Source organism: Leptidea sinapis, chromosome 44 (genome assembly GCF_905404315.1).
Source record: "Leptidea sinapis chromosome 44, ilLepSina1.1, whole genome shotgun sequence".
NCBI lineage: Eukaryota > Metazoa > Arthropoda > Insecta > Lepidoptera > Pieridae > Leptidea > Leptidea sinapis.
The window spans coordinates 7805503-7824985 of record NC_066308.1 but is presented as its reverse complement, the minus strand read 5'-3'; the positions used below and the strand labels follow the sequence as shown (position 1 = coordinate 7824985).

Here is a 19483-nt window from a genome sequence, read left to right as displayed (position 1 = left end):
TATTTTTGGTTATATTTGTTCTGTAAGACTTTACTTTTCACCAAATTTCGTGCTTCAAGTTCATGGGTCTTCGTTTGTTTGACCACTCTCTTAGTAAGGTGTTGTCACACTATGTGTAATGTACCTACACACAGTGTACTGTGGTACACACACATTTACAGTATTATCATTGACACCGATTCTTAAAATATACTCGTTTAATCTGATGTTTAATCTGATCACGTGAATATTTCATCGAGTTAAAAATGTTCTTATAAAAATTCAGAACTTTTTGTTTGAAACAGCTTTGAAACATTTGAATTATGGAAGACGACTACAATAAGTGTGGTAAGCGAGAGTAAGTGGAGATAAGTAGCTAACAATGCTGAGTTAGTTGTGTAGAACAAACCTACAGAAAAGAGACCGGTATTAGCGGCAAACTATTCAATTTCTAGGTTTTATGTAAATAACTAATGCTAAACTATAACTAAATATAGTTAAATAATAAATGCAATGTAATCAATTTTTATTTTCGTTGGTACCTACATAATTAAATTATTGATTAGTTCAATAGATATTATGTTTATGAAAATAAGAGACGAGACCAGCAGGACTTTCAGATGATGGTAATTGATACACCCTGCCTATAACAACTCAGTGCCGCTCAGGATTCATGAAAAACCCAAAAGTTCTGAGCGGAACTACAATAATTACGCTCGTCACTTTGAGACATAAGATGTTAAGTCATTTGCCCAGTCATTTCACTGCCTACGGCGCCCTTCAGAGTTCAGACCGAAACACAGTAATGTTTACACATTACTGCTTCTCGATAGAAATAGGCGCATAGATAATACATATGTATAGAGAGCCTCATATCAAATCAAATCAAAACCACTTTATTCATGTAGGTCACGGAAATGACTTTTATGAATGTCATAAACATTTTTTTTCTTATTTAATCTACTGCTACTTCGTAAAGGGTTGAGCTACGTAAGGGTTGCCACTCTTTTAAATCGATTTTTACATTTTCATCATATCATAGACAGGTAAGTCATTCTTCGACGTTAGTTATTATGATGAAGTCGAAAATCTTCTGATCAGACTGACATGACAAGCACACGCATTCTATAGATGGACCCAATTATAGGTCCAAATTCAAACCCACATGCACACACTCACTCACACACACACACACAGTTTTCAGACTTGCTTTCATTGTGCGATAATTGTAAAACTTGGTTTTTAATCATTTCTGTTTATTTCTATATTGTTTATTAAATAAAATGTACATGCTAAGGTACTTGCGAGATATTCCCAATACTAGTGTCCTAAGACAACTTACTGGGAAGTCTCAACCACTATAATATGTAATCTTTGAAATAAAGAAATTTAGTATTATTATTATTACAGTTATTGTGTTTGACAGCAGGATGAAATGAAAGGATAATACTATTGCAACGGTAGAAAGTGAAGCAATCACAGTTGCTTTTATAAATGTGCGCTCTATGGGCGGTTGCACTGAGCAACTCCACTTTCACATAATTGCGAACCGACGGATTGGCATGTACAATCGGGCGATCGCAAGCGATAATAATGCTGGTATTGAAGTCGTCATATTGTGCGTCATTGAAGTCGATATTTATAATTGACTATCGCAGTTCGTAGAATTGTTTTATCTAGAATTTTCTTTATTACCATATCGACATTAAAATTTGATACGCAAATAAATTAGTGCGCGCGATGGATTCTTATCAAGTTCACTTAGTAGGCTTAGCATGATTTACCATTTTTAGCGATGTTCGAATATTGTCTTTTTTGCGTTCATCGCTAAAAAGTATGTAGGTACAGTTCCGTGGTCACTTGGAAGAGAAGGCCGAATTGGGTTCAAAAAAAAACCTTTTACGTTTTATTTATGACGAATGACAAATAAGATCCAAAAATTCTGAGCAGCACTACAACTGCGCTCGTCACCTTGAGACATAAGATGTTAAGTCTCATTTGCCCAGTAATTTTACTAGTTACGGCGCCCTTCTGACTGAAACACAGTAATGCTTACACATTGCTGCTTCACGGCAGAAATAGGCGCCGTTGTGCCATAATCTAGCCGGCATCCGGCGCAAAGGAGCCTCCCACTGGTGCGGTTACTTCAACACTTCTCATCAACCATTATTAATACGATATCCAGCTTCTAAATTAATTGTTACAATTTAATCTTTAGTTTTTATTTTAGGAAAAGGTCATTTCGTTCTAGAAACACTCATATTCCATAACTTGTTATACGTAGCATAGAGTTCTTTGAAAACAGCACTATGGAGAAAGCCATACATACAGATGGCCATCACTGACCTGTATAAATACCACTAGATAGGCTGTTCCATATGATTGACAGAATTTTTCTTTTGTAAATAGTTTTCCTATCGATGTTTGTTTGACTCAGGTTGTCATCACTAGTTTTAGTTCCGCAGACTCTCGCTACATGGCCAACAGCGCTAAAATGGCGAATATCAAACAGGCACAAAAACACTTTGACAGCCGCCAGTCCAGTGGTACATAGTAGAGGTCAGTGGCCAGAATCGTATGTCGTGCTAAGGTGGAATTTGGCGCCACAAATCCATTCAAACCCTCCCCTAAACTTACATAAACGGAAAATATTATTAGGCTGTTTACTGCTAAATTTTATAGTAGCAATAATGTACATTTGCGAGGACCATAATAACAATCGCGGTCGGTACCGGTATGAGAGATCGCGGTTTCTTCGTGACAGTTTCTCCGGGCCACGCCATCGCGATTAGCATAAACAATCAATAAAGATCAGTTTATATGGCGCTCTGTACCAATTGTTACCAGGCGGGTGAACTCAATCACGATTCGCGAATAGGTCACCCAGCTCAAAATAAACACGACAGTGATTGGAGTATGAACTTTACGCAAACTACAGACACAGAAATAGAATAAACCTCACATGAGAATTTTAAAATGTCAAACGGAGTAATTTTTGATGAAATTTATAGCATCTTATATCATTTGAAAAATGATATAAGATGCTATAATTTTTATGAAAGATGCTATAATTGATGCTATAATTTGTGAAACGTCGAAAAAATGTTAGTTTATAACTAAGCTCTATTTTGAGCAATTCCCGCACACTAAGAGCACTACGTCCGATCCAAATCCGTTCCATATCCGTTAAAACACAGTCCGGAGGTGTCGTAGAACTATTTCTACGTAATAAAATCGGGAAATGAAATAATACTTAAAATAACTTAACATTTCTCATTATTTAAATATATATCAAACCCGACGGTTCGTTGCCTTTGCGGTCAACGGTTCAGACTCCGACTCAGTAAAAGTCACGCGCGTTTTAATCTACAACAATACTAGCTTTTTTTGAGTAACTTTGACACAAGTTGGGAAACCATTGAACCTGTCCAACGGGGTGCCCACGTGAGTCAACCCCGTGAGCGGGCTGCGATGTTGTTGCAACGGGAAACAGGTCGCGACCCACTGAGTCGGGATCAATACTCGGTCATCGACTTCGCCTGCGCCCCGTTCCCTCCACAGAACAGACTACGGAGCATCTACCCTCGTCTCTATAAATAACTTTACGTCCCGCCAATGTCAGGTGCATTGCACGCACAATATACATATAACCTCAATATCAGCTCAACTTGGTGAATTATTTTAATACGGCTTGTTTACCAACTATACAGGCGATTTCAATCAAGATTGCTATTTTTAGTTCATAATATAAGAGTTCCGTAGCCAAATGGCAAAAATCAAAACCCTTATAGATTTGTCATGTCTGTCTGTCCGTATGGCACAGCCACTTTTTTCCAAAATTATAAGAACTATACTTGTAGGAACTTGGTAAGTATATGTATTCCGTAAACCGCATTAAGATATTCACACAAAAATAGAACAAAAATCAATAAATTTTAAGGGGTATACTTAGAACTGAAACTCAAAAATTTTTTCCATTAAACTCATACGTGTGGATAGGTCTTCAAAAATGATATTGTGGTTTCTAATATAATTTTTTCTAAACTGAATAGTTTGCGCGAGAGACACCTATTTCTATCCAATGGAGTCAAGGACAATCAAGGAATTGTCCTGGTCGTAGTCGATCCATAGGTACGTTTTGGTTATCTTTTTGTGGTATTTTCTTTGAATAACGGGAGTGTTTCACATTTAAATAAAACTTTTTAGAGGATTAAAACGCGTGTAATTGTAACTGTTTTAACATTAGATTTTGCGTAAAGATACATTTTATTATTATTTTTTGACGTTTCAAGACCTTTCTAGATCTCGTTTTCAGAGGGACTGCAGATGAAATGAGTCAAGATAGCATTTATCATAATTGTCATTAGTAAGTTTAGCGCCATTTATAGCCTCGGAGGTAGTATTTGCTATAGACAGATGGTTTTTGGCAAATTTTACTGACAGTGTCCTCTTCTTTTTTGGTATAATTTCGACCGTCTTCTCTGTTGGAATTTGGATGTTTTTTAATTTTAATGGCTTCAAGTACCGACTTGGGAGAAATCAATTCTATTTTACCAAAACTTTTGGTTGGTCGATGCGGATGTAGTGGTTTGGATGGTCTGTTATGTGTTCACATACAGCCGACTTAAGAGTAACGTCTATGTTTGCTTAACTTTATTGGTATTCCCATTAATGCGAAAGATGTGCATTTTTTATATTCTATAGATTTTAATATGATGAATGACATTTGAAATGCAGATTCAGAACCGATTTACGAAACATAAAAAAAGAACTGAATAGCGACTGTTATAGGCATAACAAATAACCAGTTTTAGCAAACAACACTATTAAAAGATCCCGTTCTTTAAGATCATTTCCCCATCGCGTTTTTTTAAAGCCTCCTCTCCACTATTGGCGATGATCGCTACTTATATGATCGTCTGTCATCGTGAAGTTAATCGTTGATCATCGTGTACGCATAAAGCATCCACACATCCGTGATCATTTATTGAGCGGCAGTCCTTCGAGATGGACGTGGAGTTTATAGTTGTAGTTTATAACTGCTACCATTAATTTATTTCAGTATACAATAATTTTGTCACTTTAGTTGAATGAAAATTTGTGAAAAAAATGGAAGAAGAATAGATGGTGTTTGAGCATTTGTCTTAAACAAAGTAAATATACAAGTAAATTTAACTTATAATGTAATCCTAATTACTAGCTTCGCTCACTGTCCAGTGTCCTCCAGTGAATGAATGACCGGCGATCTTGTGGACACGCGCACGCAACTACACGTGAATTACCTTTTATGCGTGCCCGAAAAACCGACAAGTCACCGATGACGATCGGCGACTAGAATAAGCCCTATACACGATCCTGCTCGCGTGTATTCGCCTTTAATCGCCGATTGTGAAGAAGCGGCATAAGATGCAGGAGTTGTTGGTTTTGCTTTACTTCTAGTCAAGTAACGGCGCTATTGCGATAATTAGAATGTTATCAAAAGGATATTAATATTTCAAGGTTTGAATAAATTTTATAAAATAATATCTGATCAGATAGTAATAACACCATTGCGGTATAGTTATCGTAGATAGTGCGATACCGATAATTATCAATTCATCAATTACAGAAACTATAATGAAGTATTCTTTATCAGATTCAGATTTAGTACGACTGAACCATCGGACGTGGTTTGGTACCGCACCATATTCGAAGATATGTCGCATTGTTCATCGGACAAAATTATTATTATTACCATCCGGACCGTACCGAGTATAACGCCAGACTAATTGATGTGAGGCGTCCACTGGACAGTCCGATTGTCCTGCCGTAGGGACCAAATCCGACCTTGTCTAAAGCTATAAGAACTGTCAAGAAATATAATAATAATAGAAATCTCAGCCCTAGATAATAGTATCACTTACCAAGTAAAGTAAAAGAGAAAAGTTCAGACGACCCCTATAGCCCAGTGGTTAGTGACACTGCCTATAACTGAGCTATAGAGGCCCCAGGTTCGAATCATTTATATGATGAATATGAATGTTTGTTTCCGAGTCATGGATGTTTATTTGTATTTATATTAAGGTAAGTAAATTGTATTAAGTATATCGTTCTCTTGGACCCATAGTACAGGCTTGTTTGGGGCAAGATAATTTGTGTAAGAGTGTGTCAATATTATTATTATTAGGTCTAACAAAACAACGATTATTTTCCCCGAAAATGTAAGTGCACAAAATATTAAACTTGCAGCTAAGCGTAGAGATATATTATTATGTACGTATGTAACACAAAAATTTATGAACGCAATTTCAGCAGTCGAAACAGACAATTAAAAAGAACAGATGTATTTTAAGATTGGGAACGAATATCAAATGTGGGAATCACAGAGTTGTTGCGAATCCGCTGAATCACTGGCATTTGATATTGCACCATAAAGCTATCATATAACGATAGCGGCAGCACATTGGACCGTTCCATTTTTAGGATTCCGTAGCCGGCAAAAACGGATGCCGGAAAATAAGAAAACTTATGTATGACTTATGACAGACAGACATGACGTCTGTCTGTCTTTCCGTCCGTATATCACAGCCACTTATTCCGAAACCACTGAATCGATTTTTTTCAAATTTAGTACAGATATAGACAAGAGCTTGGGAAAGGACATAGGAAATAGGGGGTGGGAATTTATATGAAAGTTAGTCATTATCGAAGATAGCGCCAAGAAAATTTAGCACTTGATTAGAAAAAAAATAAGTATTTGTTCTAGAATTTTTAAAATAAGACCTGTGTGAAAAGGGAGGATGAAACTTCTATTCTTGGTAGCTTATAAAAATGTGTTAACCACAGCAGTTTGTAGTGTATCATTTGCAAAGTAAGTAAGTACATTAAAAAATAAAAAATGCTGCCCAAAGTAACTATTGCACGTGCACAAAGTCGCGGGTAAAAGTTAGTATGCATCTGTATAAACCACCCTGTGGTGGTTTTTTGAAAAGGGCGGTGATGGCCAAGTCGGAAACTACTTAGACTTAGAGAATAGTCATGAAAGGAGTGATGCCCTCGATTTATAAGAAACCATTAACTGCATTTTTAGTTTTTTAAAATATCTTGAACTTTTAACGGGAATCGACTCGAATGATTTTTCAAAAAAATTACATCCTGTATTATTGGACCAATATACTGTGTTGCTGATAAGGATCAAAAAGTTCAAGAAATTACATATGCAGTTAATGGTTTCTTTTAAATCGAGGGCATCACTCCTTCCATAACTTTTCTCTAAGTCTCGTAGTTTCCGACTTGGCCATCACCGCCCTTCTCAAAAAAACATCTTAAATATATATATATATATGCATATATATAAGAATTGCTAACAATAATAATAATATTGGCATACTTTTTACACAACTTATTCTACCCCAAATTAGGCATATAGCCTGTGTTATGGGTTGCAAGACAACGATATATTTAATACAATATACTTACTTAAACATACATAAATACATATAAACATCCATGACTCGGAAACAAACATCCATATGCATCATATACATGCTTGCACCTACCGGGATTCGAACCCGGGACACCTAGCTTAGTAGGTAGGATCGCTAACCACTCGGTTATATAGGTCGTACAATAATTAGTCAAAACGTAGCCCGTCACTACAAACGTTCCGTTACGACCCGGTCGCAGAGCACTGACCTGTATTTCCAACCCTGTGACCTCCTTACCTGCGCACTACATATCTACGTCACACAAACACCAATAACATTCCACATTACACTTAGTGAGATAAGTACTCACTTATTCATTTATTCTTTATCATGGTGAACATTTTAAACCAGCAAAGGACTATTCCATATTAGGATTAAGAGATCCAACTCGCCTTTTGATGCCATAGTGTAGAACAGCGCTTCATCAAAATAACGCAAACGTTATTTGTATTAGGGTCTTTAACCACCTTTCAAAGAATATTAGAGAGATGCTTAAAACAATAATGCATAAAAAATTAAAATTATGGCTAATAGATAAATGCTTCTATAGTTTAAAAGAATTCTTTAGCTAAACATAATATTGTTTAAATGTTATTTTTTGAGAGGTAGCTACAAACTAATGTTTATTTTATATTATACTAGTGGACCCGACGACACACGTTGTCCTGTACTTACAACACGACACGTCTTAAATTTGAAAAATTGGTCCAGCCGTTAGGAGGAGTTCACTAACATACACATGAGCAGGAGAATTATATAATATGGACGGAATTGAGAATCTAAACCAATCTCAAATTCACTGAAACAAACAAAAAAATCATCAAAATCAGTCCAGCCGTTTAGGAGGTAGTTTAATTGTGAATCTAAACCATCCTCGAATCCACCTGAAGACACACAGAAAGTTTCATCAAAATAGGTCCAGCCGTCTAGGAGGAGTTCAGTGACTTAACACGCACACAAGAAATATATATATTATTGAATTATAGCTATGTAATGTGTATTAATGATGTATAAATATACAAAATCCAATATTGACAATCTATCAACAATATTTGTATGCCGATATATTGGCGAATTGTGCTGTACACCTACAAATCAATGAACTATGTTACCACAATTCATACAAATAAATCATTTCATTTCATTTATTTATTATCTCGCTTTTGTAAGTACGACCATGTTAACGCGATTCAAGTTTTATACAGTTTGGCAAAACGAAGTGACTCACAAGTCACAACTGGATTATTAATTATAAAACTAATAAAACTCTGAACAAATAAGATAATTAAGAAGTACTTACTTAATTAGTCATTTAAATTCATATAATATATTCTCAAACTAAATTTAGAGACAATTAATTAATTATCTTTGACGTAAATGTATTTATAAGGAAGGTGTCATTTTCAGAGGGAAAAAAATCGACGAGAATCTCTCATTTTTATAACTTCCCGCTAAGAAAAATGAAAATCGATGCAAGAAAACCGAAAAAAGTGTTTTTTAGTAATTAGGTAGGTACTTTGAATTTCTGAGTTTGATCAATTGAAACTCAAAGTGAAAATCGGAGGCATCGAATGCCGACAACCACGTGAAAATCGGTACATTCATTCAAAAGTTATTGCCGTTTGAAAATTAAAAAATAGTGTTTTATTAAACTTTTCGTTTGTACTTGTACTATTATATATTCATTGGTTGAACTCAAAATGTTATATGTATATTGTTATATATATATGTATGTTATACTTAAAGAATTACAATGATCATAATAAATATCTGAAGACATTTCCACACAAAAGCCTAGTTTTTCGCATGGCAACGACGAAAGGGTGAATCTACCTGCTATATAGTGTTAAGGATATATGAATTTCTTACTGAATTGTAAGTGTACAACGTTATTATATCCTAAAGAAGTGTATTTTTAGCTTGATAAACAATATTATTAAAATTCAAATATCCCCACTCGTTTATCGAACACCCACACTATTCACAATGAACTTAGCATAGTTCTCGTGTATAAATCAGTACGCCCAGCTGAGTGCAGCAGCACTGCGAAACTCTCGTGCGAAATTAATCTCATTTACCATAATTTAACAGCCTTACCATAATATAGGTTAATATTATTGTTTTACAACTATAATATTAATTAAATAAGATCTGGAATTATTACTCTATTATCATAATATATATAAATCCAGTGTCCTGATGTTTTTTTCCAGTGAACTACTAAACTAATGAACGGATTTTAATGGGAATTACTTCATGGAGTGCAGTTTAGTCCAAACTGAGAGATAGAATAGTTTTTATTTCGATTTGGGACCCATAATTATTATTCTAATTTCAAATATTTGTTATGTATGGACATATTTTCAATGAGAGAATTTATTGACGCACGGTTTGACAGATCTGCTGTAAAACAATTTCATTATTGCATATTTTACGAAAGTTCTTGACGTTATTAAATATTATTCACAAATTCGTAAAATAAACAGAATTTTATTTATTATTTACAGACCAACAACTGTCGGGTCAGCTAGTTATGTTATATTCTTATATGTAATAGTTATATGTATAATCAGTTGCTACTGTTATTCTGTACTGTGGTTGTAAGCATCTTTCATAAGCCTATATAGTTAAAATATTATTTCGATTGTTGCCATCCCGTATTTCTTTATGCCTAACAGCTAGAGTAAAAAATAAAGCTTTTGTATTTTTTCAAATAGATTGCTAATGGAATAATTTGCTTATCTGTTTATTCATTTATATGAAATTACGTCTCAGAATGTAATGCGGTTAATAAAGATAAACTGAGACAGATAAAAGAATACTTGACATTGAGGTACTAGGACATTATGAATACACAAAACATTAATCATGCAAGAACAGACGCCGCGCACGTCGCCCTCTGGATTCGGGAGTCCGCCGCTAAAACTTCGATCAACGACCCCTGGGCCCTTGCTGAATAAACCTACCTACGTGGTTTGATACGTACCTAAAGGCTCTCCCCTCGTCTGCCCAATCAACGCCCTTTATTTCGAGTCCAAGTGCCTCGCCTCTCGAGCCCTAAGCGTTCGAAACCGGTATGTTGGCGTAGGTTATATTCGACACCGATAAGCGGTAGCCAAACTCTCGCAGCCTCACAGCAGGATGTGAAGGGTCACTACCTATATGTTTATAAAATCTGAGTATAGCATTAACTGGGAGCGCTGCAATGAATTGTATTACTATTCTACCTGCATTATAATGCCAGCAACGAGTAATAGGAGTTTTTATTTAATAATAACATGGACAGACATTGTGAGCTGTCGAATAAAGGTCTTTATGCTTCTAGTCCAACGCACATGACCCACCGAATGTTAACGCATGATGAATGATAAAAAAAATCTTTACGCGCGATTGACGTAAAACTTAATAAAAGTTAACTTTAGGAATAATTAACAGATACATGAATACATAATTATATAATATATTAATTAAAGCCATTGTTAAATTTTTTGCTATTTTTTTATCGGTAACGTTGACGCTATAACCTCATATTTTGAGCAAAGTAAGCATTTCTTTCTTTACCTAGAATTAAAAAAAAATTAAGACTTATTTTATTTTAACAAGTGGGCTCGAACCCTTTGCCTATCCTAATAATGGACGAAGAAACCAAAAACCGGATGGTACAGAAACGTGACGCCATCTTGCCGTAACGGACTTCCGGTTCCGTTGCATTGTCGTCCAGTTACCTAGTAGTCGCGCCTAAAGAAGTTTCACTTCAATAATATTATATTTCTAGTTTTAACCAGGTATTCACAAGTAAAAAAACTGCACAATCAGAACTCAAGCATACCTGACAAATATTTAGGCAAAATACTATAAAAACTGATACTATTACTTTCATAATAAATGCTAGACGTAGGTGTGGTTCTAATGACACAAATGTTATGGGATGAGTCAATCCGACAATTAATCGATTGCCGATTTCAAGCTATATATAATTAGTAGTAGTAGCAGCAAATAGTAGTAGATATCCAAATGCATAGGAGTCAATAGAAACTTCTAGAACCTAGTACGTGCTATTATCGTCTGAAAACAATGGCGTCGGCATAGCTGAAGTGACGTAACTTCCTGTTAAACCAACGAATTAACGGCGCGCAACTCGTCCCTAATTCTTTCCAATGCAGTGCCTTTGATGAAAACAACTACACCGAATAATACAGAAGTCTCATGCGCAGATTAACTTTTATTAGGCTTCCGTAGCCAAATGGCAAAAAACGGAACCCTTATAGATTCGTCATGTCTGTCTGTTCGTCCGTATGTCACAGCCACTTTTTTCCGAAACTATATGAACTATACTGTTGAAAATTGGTAAGTAAAAATGAAAAAAAAAATGGCGGTTCCCCATACTTAGAGCTGAAACTCAAAAATCGTTTTCATTGAACTGTGGGTTATCTATGGATAGGTCTTAAAAATGATATTGAGGTTTATAGTGCAAACTTCCACCGAAAATTGGTCTAAACGAGATCTAGTAAGTAGTTTTTTTTAATACGTCATAAAGAAGTTAATTAAAAAAAATACACAAATTAATAATAAAACATCGATCAAAGTTACAACGTACTACAATAACTTTTATATTTTGTTACTTGCTGCTTAGGTACCCTTCATAAGCGAGTCCGACTCGCATTTGCCCGCTTTTTCTATTTTAAATTCGTATACAAATTATTGCCTCTACAAACGTTAGCAGAATAAAATTTACGAAATCGCAGAGATGAATCTCTTAGAACAGCTTAAAACAGGGACAAAAAATAATATTTTCGTGTCCAGAATAAACACTTGAATTTTATTCAAATGCATGTTGCATTTCAATGGGAGAATTTGAATAAGGTATATTTGCTAAACATGAATAATTTTTACAGGATGTTGACGTCATCACACAAATGCTTGAATCAATAACAAAACTCAAATATCAGCTTTTAGTTTATATCTTAGTCACTAATTCGCACATAATGATGACTGCCGACTTTACTGTTACAATTATTAATAACATAGTCATATTAAATTTATAATTTCCTATCCATAAAATTATTAATCCCAGCATAATTATAAATTATAATATTTCTTACAGCTTTAAGCTGAAATTTAAAATTACAAGTAGTTATAATATCCACAGGGTCAAAATCTGCTCAAGTCGCTACTAATAAAGTTCAATGACCTATGTCTTGAGGAGCTTATTAGTGTAAATTGAATTTGTTTTACTTTTCAATAAAGTTCTCACATTCCTTGTAGCAAGATATTAAAATGATTTAATTATGGTGGTTGAATTATATTTAGTATCTTGTACTTCCTTAAGCAGCTTGGGAGACATTGCAATAACTACAGGATATCATCAAGATATCTAGTTTTATAGATTATACCAAATTTGATCACTGCCACCTTGAGAACCTTGAAAATTATATCCATATTGATGGATAATTTTATGTGGTACATAAATTCTTTGATTGGAAAGTATATATTTCCAAATAATAATTTCAAAGTGCTATTATTAAAGGCAAAATCTTGATTTTACACCTCATAAAATTTCCAAAACTTAATCAACTTGGACTGTAAACTCAACCCTTGAGTTTAAATGAGTACTCCAATAAATCATACTCCCATAAATCATGGGTACTTATTTGATTTGATGATTGCATAACATCTTAGTACTACTGCCGAATTGGCACTCAACAAAATGACAAATTTCACTCATTTGAATGCATCAGATAATATATGATCAAAACAGACTGGATAATGTATTCAATTTAATTATCATTTTGTAATATAATAAATACATTATCATTTCAAATTGTTATTGTAACAAACTGATCACAGAACAAACAGAATGTCAAATACTCTAAGTTTAATCATATTTCCATATAAGAATACCCCTTTAGTTAGTTGTTTTGTCTTTTAGACCATGCCTGTATTGAGGCTATCAAAATATTAATAAAACTATACAATGAGATACAAAGGTAATATATATAACTACAAAATATTATAATATGTTATTGAGACTGCTTAGACTTTAGAGGTTATGTACAAAGTACAAAAAATACAACAATATTGTTTATGAAATGACATACATGCAAAATGGATGTTGTTGAAAAGTATAAGAACAATTTTACATATTTCTGTCCTTGTTTGTAAATACTAGTCTGTAATTTTAATAAGAAATGAAAAATATTATTGTGTGTGTCACCTTGAGGCATAAGATGTCTCACCAGCCAAATTGTTTCATTATGAATAACTTTCTTAAAACCATATAACAAATAGTGCTGGCAAACTATTTTTTTATGGCTGAATAACGAACTCCTGCAGCATTCTGATCAACACTTCCTACTGTTGTATAATACTACTATAATCTTATTTATTCTTATAAATGATAATTGATACATTTAATATAGGTGATGTAAGTATTGGACAGCTGTTAGAGGCCTCAACATCAATATAATCATACATTTTACAAGCAATTTAAACCTAATACCAAAAAAAATTGCCAATAATATCAGCCTGCTGTGTGATCTTGAGATAGTAAGAGGTAAATAATATAGTGGTCAGTCAACTTAATGTATAATTAATTCTTTTATTTGTTAAATGTGTTTCTTATATGTAGATGAATTATATAAGTACTTACTTGTAATACAATATTATATCTGGTATTTGAATGTGACTACTGACCACCAGATCATAATTATGCAAATTGAGGATTTTTGAATATCAAAGACAACTTTTCCTTATTGTGATATAAATCACAAGTTATTATTTATTAATAATTAGTCAACATAATACTTCACAGTGTGCAAATCATATAATATTAAAATTTTATTTTTAACAGTAGAGCGAAACGTCCTATCGCGAACTTCCCGAAAAAGATTTAACAAATAAATATGTACATATTCATATTTCACGGCATAAATAATAGTATTTCTATAGCCATGATTATTTTTAGAAACACTGAACAGTGAGGTGTACCTCTCCATTTCTACTGAACGTCTAGAATTAGCCTTGTAGGTACTAAAACAATTAAAGTTGTCTTCAGTATTATAAATAAAGCGGGTCGTACCTATCATTCATTTGTTACTTAAATCGAAACTTATATTCGAGAAACAAGTACCTAAAAGGAAATCATTCCAAGTTCCAACATTTAAATGATTGCTCATAGCTGCAAGTAGTGACGTCCTTTTGAACGAGGGCAATACACTACAATTAGTTTTCGCAACCAAATACGTATGAAGAAGCTTCATATAAAAATAACAAACTTACCCCCACAGCCATACACATTGAATATGAATTGAACTGATTTAGCCGAGAGCAGCTAATATAAATTGCATGCACACGCGAAATACGTGTGCTCCGCACGAAAAATTTAATGTACTGAAGTCTGAACGAATTACGGAATACGGAATAATAAAATGTTGCCAGTTGCCACGTGGTGTGCACTGCACTGTGCTGACAGCCTGACAAGGGACAGTTAACTGACTTGCCAACGTCACTTGCGAATTGCCAGTTCAGAAGTAGGTAATATATATTTAGAAGTAATAACATTGCATTAAACAGTGCCAGTGGTTCTTTGCAAGCCACAAGCAGGTGCAGGAGCGTCTAAATAAACAATTTGCGTTACATTTATTAATTTTAAGAAATTACATATTGTACGAGTAACGTACTTGGCGACCGTGACAGGACACGTACCAAACGTATTAGAAGTTTAATAATAACATAGCAGATACAGTTATATAGTATATATTTGGTAAAAATAGCACATTAATAATAGAAAAACACAGCTTTCAGCCTCAGCTGAAACAACAGATAAAAAGATAGTTTTGTTTTTTTTTGACATAGAAAAACCAGCAGTCACTAAAAATCCAAACATACGTCATGATTCATAACCAGCCAGTCAATGAACAATTGTACTTCATTGCTCTTACACTCCTCCTCAATTGTTTCTATCAGACTTCCTATCAAGATTCAGACTCCTTTAATCCTTTCACTCACTCACTCACGGACAATCCTCAATGCACTCCCATCTCACTTCTGCAAAACTCATGCTTTCCTCTAATTACTGCCTTCGTCAAAACATCAGCAACCATTTGCTGTGTCTCCAAATACCTCAGCATGATTGTTCCATTTTCTATAGTTTCCCGAATGAAGTGATAGCGCACATCAACATGTTTAGTCTGCTGATAGTGCATTGGGTTTTGTGCAATAGCCATAGTGGACTGGCTGTCTGTATGAATCACAATTGGTAGCTCCTTATCTGTGATTTCTTTTAAAAATCTTCTGAGTAATATGGCCTCTTTCGCAGCCTCGGATAAGCTTATGTATTCAGCTTCTGCTGTCGATAGTGCTATACTCCTCTATTTGGAACTTTGCCACTAAATGGCTCCATTAGCCATCTTGAACACATTTCCTGAATATGACTTTCTGTCAACAAAATTACCTCCATGATCTGCATCAGCAAAGCCTTCAATTTCTTGACATGTGTCCTTAGAGTATACTAGTCCCATACTCTTTGATCCTTTAAGGTATCTCAGAATCCTGTTCGTTGCAACCAGTGATTTTCTTCATAATTATTACAAAATTCACTCATAAAGTTTGTTGCGTGGGCAATGTTGGGCCTTATACAGACAGCAACATACATCAATGATCCTATCAGCTCTCTGTAGGGTCAGGTACAGATGACTCTTTTGGTTTTTCGAAACGCTGCCCTGTAACTCCTGGTGTACTCACTGGTTTACAGTTCTCCATTTAAAATTTGCGAAGAATTTTCTCGATATACTCCTCCTGATTGATTTTAATAGTAACTTTTTCTTGTTTTATTCTCATTCCAAGAAAGAGCTCTACCTTACCTATATCCTTCATCTCAAATTTTGATTTAAGTTCGTCTTTAACTTTTCTCATTTCCTTTTCATTGTTGTATAAAATGAGGATATCATCAACTTAGATAGCGAGTATTATCATTTCTTTATCACGTTTCCTCATGTATACACAGGATTCGTTTAAGCAACTTTTAAAGTGTAGGCTCTTCAGTTCCGAATGTAGCTTTTGGTTCCAAGACCGAGAGGCTTGCTTAAGACCGTAAAGAGATTTCTTTATTAAACACACATAGTCTTCTTTTCCCTTTTTTTCAAAGTGAGGTGGCTGTCGCATGTATACTTTTTCACTTAAGCTTCCGTTTAAGAATGCTGTATTGACATCCATATAAAATAATAAGTGATTAAAAATTTAAAAACAGAATGCATACACTATTCATTTTGTTAATACTACAATTTTAGTAACTGGACGTTTAAAAATTTCTATTTACTTTTAATTGTTACTACTCTAGTTAAATTATCTGGGCCAGGGTGTTTTGATATAATTCTACCTAAAAGCCAGTTGGCTGGTGGGATATTATCTTCTCTCATAATAAAAATGTCATTTACATTCGGTTCTTCAATTTTTTTCCATTAATAACGTTGACTCAAATTAACTAAATATTCTTTAGACCATCTTTGCCAAAATTTAGACACTATTTTTGGAGTTTACTCCTTAACCCTTATTTCGATGGAGATATTGATAATCAAATAAGGTAAATTTTATTTGAATTTTTTTCTTTTATTAGTCTGAGTCCCTAAAAAATTTAAAAAAAAAATTATGTCCTACCATTTAAAAAAAAATCGGAGTCCGCCACAGCGGACATTATCGAATCTAAGGAAATAAAGTACTAAAAGTACTTGTCCGCCCTAGCGGGCTTGAGCGAACAAGGTGGCAGAAGCGGCTTAGTGTAAAAGAAACAATGTAAGTAGTCAAATGAGTCTTTAATTTGTTTTAAAGTACAGAAATCAGTTTCGAGGATTCTTGCCCGTCACAAAACAAAGGCGTGTGTCGCATTTTAGACAGAAAACCGTAGTTTTTTTTAATGCAGTTCATACAACGATCTTCTTCCTTCACTGACGGAAAGTGCGCAACTCCATCGTAACGTGAACTGTCAGCCGGTCTTGGTTTACAAACGTGCCTGATCGTGCTTTCTTCCGTTTTCTGATAGCTAGATCACTTCAGTTTGTGCTGATTAAACCACGGTATATTTCGGACCGAAAGTCTTTCAGCCGCATGCATTTAGTGCTAGAGCCTTTGTGTTAAAAAGGAAGTTAAGTAGGTGCAGGCAAGAAGTTTTAGCCAGAGACACTCACGGTATAACATTTTTGAGTCTTACTGTTAGCATTGTAAGTTCAACATTCGTCACACGGTGAGTGTCTCTGACTATTACGGTAGCTTAGGTAGTTAAAATGTAGTAGTTTGTTCCATGAATGTGTAAAGGCTAATTAGATTTTTGAAAGTTTACTTTTCGGACATGTCCGCCACCACGTACAACTCAAAACTAACGGTTTTAGTACACATTTCGGCAGTGTCCGCTGTGACAAGATAAAAATCATTATTTACCGTGAAGGACAAGAACAAAATCAAAGGGGTTTTGTGTTATTTGAATGATAGTAACATAATTCATAAAACAACAGACAGAAAAAGCTCGTAAACAAAACAAAAATAATATTTTTCAAGTAAATTACCTGGAATGTTGTCTCGCCGACATGTTTTTGGCAACTGTCAGACACGGGGCTGCCGCACCAAAAATTTATTTTTTTACTATAGCGTGAAAGGAAGAAAAAGTAGAAACGGAAACGAACGTAGATTTTTTTTAAGTACTTGTCCGATAGCACGGACAAATTCGAAATAAGGGTTAAGAATCGATTTTCATATAAGGCGCTCGGTATGAGAAAAATTTGGAGAGTGAAATCTGCTCATTAAAATTTGATAGTAAAGTTTTTCTCATTTAAATAAAAACAGACTTTGTCTGCTTACAAATAAGGCAACAATTAGCATTGTATTTTCCTATCGGCCACCTAGCGTTACTTTTGAAAATTATTTTATTTTGCAATAAGAAGACGTGTTGTGGCTAGCGAAAGTTAGTTTCCTAAACTTTATTAGATGGCGTTGAACCACAGACACCCCTTATCTAGTTCAAATTAAAGATAAATAATACTACATTAAACGTCATCTAGTGTCACTTTCATCAAGTAATACGACACCATTACAGTTTTCGATAGATGGCGATGATCACAGATTTTAATAATTAGGTACCTGACCATAATGGCGGCCACATACGTAACGGTATACCGGAACTGAACGCTTGCGCAAGTATACCTGACGTTCATAGTGACCACACACAATTCAAGTATGCCTGTGCAGTCTTAGTTCTGCGCCTGTGACAAACCGAAGAAGTCGCACATATCACGTCATACTTATTGCATAACATGCAATAAGTATTTTGTAAAATATGCCAAAAGTGACACCCACAAATGATGACGTTTTGGCTATTGTTGGTTTGGTGCTAGCTATTCAGAAAAAAGAGATGTGTAAGAAGAAACGTTCTGTATGGTGTAAAGAATGGTTACTGAAAAGAAATAAGTATTCCCACGCCAACCTTTTAAATGAATTGAAATTCTGGCGCGCGTTTGACTGCGTTCCGACACACACACTCATGCATACTTGCACAAACTAGTTTGCGCATGTATACAGATCTTAGTTTCGATCTTCCTACCAGACTTGTGCAAGTCCGGAAACTTGTGCAAATTTTGTCACACACACGCTCAGGTATACTTGCGCAAGACTTCAGTTCAGATATACCGACCTATGAAGTTATTTTATTTTTTTAATATCTATTAATATCTATAAACAAAATTAATTAATACGCTTTTATTAGCTTTATTAGCTCCCCCAAGCCGACTGGTACTCCTGGGGGAAAACGACCACGACCCTCTCAAGATAACAAATAACAAAAAACATAAATATAATGATATACCTATAGCAACTATAAACTGTCGATCACTAGGAACCACAGAAAAACTAGAAGAACTAGAACTAGCATTAGATGAAATAAAATGGGACATAACTGGAATTAGCGAAGTGAGAAGAATTGGGGAAAGAATAGAAGACCATGGAAAATACATATTACACCATATTGGGCAGACGCTCGGATTGTACGGAGTCGG

General features: G+C 34.6%; 1 protein-coding gene across 1 annotated transcript in view; it reads right to left on the bottom strand.

Annotated features, from left to right (window-relative positions):
• LOC126977319 (PRL-1 phosphatase) overlaps positions 1-14891 on the bottom strand; it is a 41624-nt gene extending 26733 nt beyond the window's left edge. Inside the window, exon 1 of the mRNA XM_050826095.1 lies at positions 14724-14891. The gene's annotated coding sequence lies outside the window, so the exon portion shown is untranslated. The remainder of the gene's footprint in view (positions 1-14723) is intronic.
• Between the last annotated feature and the right edge of the window lie 4592 nt (positions 14892-19483).